We start from the raw sequence: 6,948 nt of genomic DNA, 5'->3' as shown, positions 1-6,948 counted from the left end.
AGCCTGCTGCATTGTTAAGAAAATCCTTGTTTTTATTTACACACATTATCTTATGATATTATGGCAGGTAGGAATAAAACTTTTGAAGCTACTTAGCACTTCAAATAATACCTTTAACATTTAGTTCAACAACCATTAAAAATAACTATCATAATACTGGTTAAAATAGATGAAGCGCCCTGCAGTCTTAGACCTAATGAACCTTACCTCATCTTTACAGTGATCATAGAACACAGGTGTGTCTCTCTCCATTTTACAGAGGAGGCAACTGAGTTTCAATATAGTTAAGAACTTTGTCCAATGATATTCAGCAAATACATGGCAGAAGGAGTTTATATGCCACTTGAACTTTCTACTAAGTATTGTGGGGGAAGGGAACCTTCTTGCAAGGAGCTCTCCATCCAGAAGACTCCATCAGCAATCACCTCTGCCCATAGAGAGGAGGTGGGAATGTGAGGAGGGGCATTGAATGGGTTGAAGAAGCCCAAGGGCTCATGTAACTAGGCCCCCTAGGCTCAGTGGACAGTCCCAGAATGCATGTTCATTTGTTTTGTGACTAAAGGAGTGACCAAGGTGGTGATGTTGCAGATGCACAGAAGAGCTCTAGAAGGGTAGGGATGTTGGAATTAGAATGAAAGCAAACCTTCTCCCCAGCCCAGGTGCTTGCATGTGCATAGCAAGTATCTTCAAAGAGAAGGTTTTATCAGGCACCAGGCAGCATTCCCTGGCCTACCAAGTTCAAAACCTGATTGCCTATTCTCAGCTGAGTTTACTTTTTAATCCGGTGACCATTTAACAGTTTAAAAAAAGTCTTCATGGGCACAATAAACATTTTAAAACACTTAGAGAGTCAGGGGGACTTTAAAGCTCTTTTCTTCCCAGGATGATTTTGCTTCTGGCTTTTATGAGCATGCTCCTGCTGTGTCTTCACTTTCAGGCACCTTCTGGAGCAGTGCTCCTGACCTTTTCATGAGAATGTTTGTATGGCATTCTGGAGAAAGCCGAAGGGGATTTGAGGGAATTTTCTATGAAATAGTGAAAACAGTCATTACAATTTTTATATATTATATAAGAACAATAAATATTTTAAAAATGAAATAATAAATGTCTATAAAATTTCAGATATTCTTTTTATTTTTATTGAAAAGCATGAGTTTTCTTCCACGATATAACTTTTTAATACAAGGATTATGTTTGCAATTACTATGTATAGTTTCTGATTGAGAGTTTTTAATTATATCTTCAAATTGTTAATTGTCTTCATCCACAAAGAGATTTTATTCCACAAATGGTTTCATATAAAACTTAAACAATTTTTGCAATTATTCTACAATTTATTTACAACAGTTGAAATTACATTGAAGGCTCTAATAGCTCTTTCATGGACTAAGATTGACATCTCTTGTGATAATGCGAAAAGATTCAAATCTAATTGAACTTTTTTATATCAAGTATTTAGAAATAGTAGAGTTCTGATTTGCAGAATGTACATAAATTGTTAGAGCTGTCACCCTGCAGATAGCTTGGATGCTAATCAAAGGGCACATCAGCTGCAAACTGACAGAAATTTCAACATATACGAAATCAGATTCAGGGCACTGCCTGGAGCTTTGCCCACCAGGCACTTGAACCTTGGCCCCCACCTCTCTCCTAAGTGGCCACACCTTTAGCTACAGATGGAAGTCCTCCTCGTCTACCCAGAATATGACATCCTCCAGCAGCTTTGTTCGTTCATTTGTCTATTTCAGCAGCAGCAGTGTGCTTTGCAGCTGGCTTATGAAGTATATTGCCAAGTATAGTATGGCACCTCCCTGTCTACGTTCAGGATACACAGCAGCACATGACATCACTCATCTTGCCAGTGGCCTGGAGTATGTAATATCTCAGACTCTGCTCCTCTCCAGTGTGCTTTAAGAAGCCTGGAAGATGCTGCTTATGGTTGCAACTGGCCTATTGGCTTTGGCTACCCTAGACCCCACCTGGCTGCTCTAGCGCAGATGGGAGCAGTATTTCCTAGTACCTGTTGCAGAATACTTTTTTTTTTTTTTTTGGAAAGCTCTGATTTAGAGGGACAAATTTCTTATTTTCCCAGAGTTCTTAGGAACTTGAGCTTCTTTTAAAAAGTCTCCAGGTTAAGTTTATCATTTTACTCAATGTTCTTGCAGGCAGTCCACTGAGCAAGATAAGAGGCAGCAAAGCATAATTTCTCAGAGGTAGACCCTGGTGCCAGACCGACAGATTCCAAATCTTAGCTAGTTGCTAGATGTGCGCTCTGTGTTCCTTTCTTCAGCTATATAAAATAGGGATGATGATAATGCTGTTTACCTAGGATTGTTGAAAGAATTAACTTACTTAACATGCTCATTTCTTACAACGCCTAGCAGAAGGTCTAATATTATTGATGATATTACTATTGTGACTAGCAGTGGTATGATGTTATTGATGTTACAAAGAAATTGATTATTACTCTAGTAGAGTTTTTTTTTAATTTACTTTTTTTATTTTATGGAATTGGATTCAGGGGTAATAAACAATGGGTATGAAATCTGAAGGATTTTAGCTTTATCCAATTTCCAGACTGTAGTCTTTGCTTTGGATTTCTAATATTTTCCATTTGCATTACACTTTTTATAACCTAAATGGATATTACCCTTCCATTTTAAACATTTAATACAATATAACAAGCCAGGATTAAGATTAGGGCTTGAGGCATGGAATAGCTACCCACCTCTAGGAAGATTGAATCCTATATTTATTTTCATTGGGTTGGCTAGAGTAACCTGCAGCAAATGCAGAAACTCAGTGAAATAAATTAAAAAGACTATATTATGCTCCTTGGTCTCTAGAGTCATTCTAATTTTTCACGGTCTTTGAACCTTGGATTCAGTGGGTTAGCCATAATAATCAGAAGATCACTAACATTTTTAGTTTTAACTAAAGACAATAAGTTGGCTTCATAGTTGAAATGGAAAGTCTACAGGCGGAGCAGCCTTTATGTCTTCTGCCTATTATACCTTTTGTCACAGAAAAGTGGATTAATATAGTAACTCTTCATTGTAAATGGACATTAATGAATGTTAAATTACCACCAAATTCCTGTGGAACTGCACATAACAGCTACTTTCACATTCAAAGAGTTTTTCATGATTAATGTTGTTGTAATGAATACCAAAGAAATTAATAACCATTTGTCACTTTAAAAAGTGTTGCCGATTAATTTTATGCTATTTTTCTATTCTCATTTGTCAGAAGAATGAGAACCTAGAATTTTAATGTCTAATATGTGGTGTGAATTAAAGCGGCCATACCACACTGACCTTTTCAATATTCTAATCTTTGCTTGGCTGACCTCTTAGACCTCTTCCTGGCAACAGTTAGGCTTTTGAGAAGAGGGAGAGCTGAGCCTGTTGGGTAAGTGAGCAGAATGAAGAAATATTTTAAGACACACTTTCATAATTCATGGACCGTATTGGAAATTCAAAATTTCAGACTATTCATTATCTTGACAAATATTGTAATGTGCGGAGAATATGGCACCACATAAATCCATTCTGGTGACAAAGAGTGTAATGAGAATGGGAAATAGTAGAAACCCAAAGCAATCACTTTACAATCTGGATACTGGATAAAGCTAAGGTCCCACCGGGTTTCACAACAGTTCATTTTTGGCACTCTGAATTGCTTTCTGTAGAAAACACAGCATGGCACCATACACAAGCACCCATAAAGGGAGTTTGGACACATTTATTTGGAAAGTGGCCTCCATCCAAGTAGAACATCAATTTAATGAATTCATACATTGTGTTGTATTGAACGATTCACTTCTATTTTGAAGGGACATGAATATAGTAATACCTGAAAATATTTATTTCCTTTATTCATCTATTCAGTAAGTATCAAATAACTGGTGTATGCATAGTATTGTGCTAGCTAATGTGAGGAGCTAAAAAGATGTCATATGGATGTGTGGACCCTAAAAGTACAAGTAGCTGAGGATAGGTCCCCCCAGAATGGACAACTGGCTGTGTTTTCTTGGTGCATATGAGGGGAATCACTCTGGTCATGAGGAGTCTGGGGCGGTTGTGTTCCAATAAAAGGGTATTTGGTTACTGGGAAAAAAACAAGGATGGCCAATCTGCATGAGAAGGATGTTTAAAGGATGAGGAGAAATGGAGAAATATTTATATTTTTAACAATTTTATAAACAATTGGACACGTCAGTATAGGGTTGTACAATTCTTCCAACAAAATTCGAGCCTTACAACATGATCACATATATAGGACCAGCAAATGTGTTTACCACCGACTGTGGGAAGGCCTCATCTTAGAGAGTTTAGGGAGGTAGAAGCCAATGAGCTATGGTTGTTTGACACCAATATTTTCATGTTTTGGTAATTGCATAACCTTGTGCCTAGTCCAAGTGACTGAAAGTTGAAATCAGGAGTATATTCAGGAGTATATTCAGTTGCTGAATTTCAAAGCAAGGTCATGGATCAGGACTGGGTATGGAAGTTAAAAGGGCAAGAATTAAAACTGTGGTTTGGACCAGGTTGGACAGAAAGTAATGTGTTAGAGGCTAAGAAACAGGAGATGAGGATCAAAAAAAACAAGAAGTTATAGTAAGGCAAGAAGCAAGTGGAGACAGCAGTCAATAAGGAAATCGGAAGGATCCACAATAGTGAGGCAACATGATAAAAAAGAATCTTACTTTTGAGGTACACTTTTGAAACATGGATTTTATGATGGCTAGTAACAGGTCCGTCTCAGTATGTGATTGTAATGTCTGCATTTGCTTTATCTAGAATATTAGCACTAAAAGGAAACTTAATCGTATTACCTAAATTTGAAGAAGGGAAGTTCTTAAGAGGTTCCTGACAGCTGATACTTGTATGGTCAAGGACAAGTAGTGTTTTTGGCTAGAAAATGCAGACATTGTGTAATGCAATTATAGAAGCCTAATAGCAATTAATATTATTGCTCCTCTACATTTATACATTTCACTATACATTTATTTACTTTTTATTGTTGAAGGATGTAAAACATATAAACAATGGAGAGAATAGTATAATGAATATCCAAGTACCTTTCACCTAGCTTTGGCAATGATTAATTCATGACCAATCTTGTTTAATCTGTATACCTAGTAAACCTCATTTATCCTTATTCTGATTTATTTTGTAGTAAATCCCAGACTTGAAGTCATTTTATCCATAAATATCTGCATGTATCTCTAAAAGATAAGGAATAATTTCTTAAGCATAGACATGATACTACTATCTCACCTAAAAAATTAAGAATGATTTATTACACTGTTGAAGGTTGTGTTCAAACTTTCCCAATTGTCTTATTTCCTTTTATAATTTGCCTTTATGGACTCGGGATCAAAAAAGTTCATATATTGCAATTATGTAACCTGAAAATTAGGCTTCTTTTAAGTACTTGACTTAATGTTTTGTTTTGTTTTCATTTTGGAATTATCTCTTTAAATATTGCTTTGCCAGATTGTTTCTTTCTTGGACTCTTTATATCATAGTTTCTTAATAGCAGCTCTATTGACACCAGATAATTCTTATTTGTGGGAGTTTGTCATGTTCATTGTAAGATGTATAACAGTATTTCTGGCCTCTACTCCCTAGCAGCTCCTAGAAGTTGTGACCAAAAAAAAAAAAAAAAAATCTCTAGATATTGCCAGATGTGAAGAGGGCAACATTGTCTCTAGTTAAGAACCATTGGGTATATGTATATTAATCCTATAAAAAGTTGTATTCCATGTCTCTTATGCTATACTTCTTGTTTCATTCTGTTTGATCTGTGTCCCCATTTTTTCTTCCTTTAGTGAACCTTATTATTTTGTCCACTTGTTATTAAACTTCTTAATTTCAATTGTGTTTTTCAGTTCTAAAATATTCATTTTATTTAAAAAATAGTATTTGCTGAAATACTTGGAATTTTTTTTCTTGACCATAATAATCATTTATTTTAACTATGTTAACTTGAAAATCTAGATCACTTGTAGATCTATTTTTATTTTCTGGTTTATCTCTTGGTCCTGTTTCTTTCTGTGCCTGGTCATTTTTATTGAATGACAAGGCTTGTTTATGAAAAACTGAAGAGATTCTGGTCTTCCTACAAAAAGGATAGTGGAAAATCACTTTAATTTTGTCAGAGGCTGAGTTGATTAGAAGTTGAATGTAGAGCTCTTCAGGTGTCCTGGGTGAGAGCCTGAAATGTTTACCAGGGTCCTTACCCAACTTGATGGACCTTGAATAGCATTTCTTTTCTTTCCCAACATTGTGGGGAAATTTCTGCTTCATTTCTCAGTCTTAGAGAAACCACATTATGCTTAGCTTATATCTTAGGTTTATTCTCTGGAAGTAGAGCCTGAGTCAGTGATTCCTAATATACTGTTTTCACTTTATGATGACTTGTTGCTGGGCCTGCACAAACTTATGACTTGATGGATCTAATAATATAGGGTATATGGTGAGCAGTTCTGGTCTCAGAGTCATGTGATACTTCATAGTTAGTTGTTCAGTTCCTACCACTACCAGTAGCATGTGAGAAACTACTTTTTGAATGGTATGTAGGTTTCTTCTGAAGTTTTTGTGGTGTTTCTTCAGAAACCTTGAGTTTTTTGTTTTTTTTTTTTTTGCTGTAAATTTCCTATTAGGACTTTATCTAGAGTCTCACACGTTGTCTATCATTAATTCAGATATCTCTTCTCTTGCCCTGGGCCTTACTCAAAACTGTACAGTCTTCTGTGTCACCTGATGAATGGGATGAGCAGTATTCCCAAGTGTGGAATATGCCATCTCCAATTATTGATCATCAGGTTTGATAAGTTTGATCCACCTATACAGAGGGCAATGTGGTGGTCTGCAGGATGTCCAGATGGTTCAAGTTCCTTTGAGCTATATTTTGACAGTATGCAGGAGAATTAAGTTGGCT

Source organism: Pteropus alecto, unplaced genomic scaffold (genome assembly GCF_000325575.1).
Source record: "Pteropus alecto unplaced genomic scaffold, ASM32557v1 scaffold146, whole genome shotgun sequence".
Classification (NCBI taxonomy): domain Eukaryota; kingdom Metazoa; phylum Chordata; class Mammalia; order Chiroptera; family Pteropodidae; genus Pteropus; species Pteropus alecto.
The sequence above is the reverse complement of the archived record's forward strand: the minus strand, read 5'-3'. Positions refer to the sequence as shown.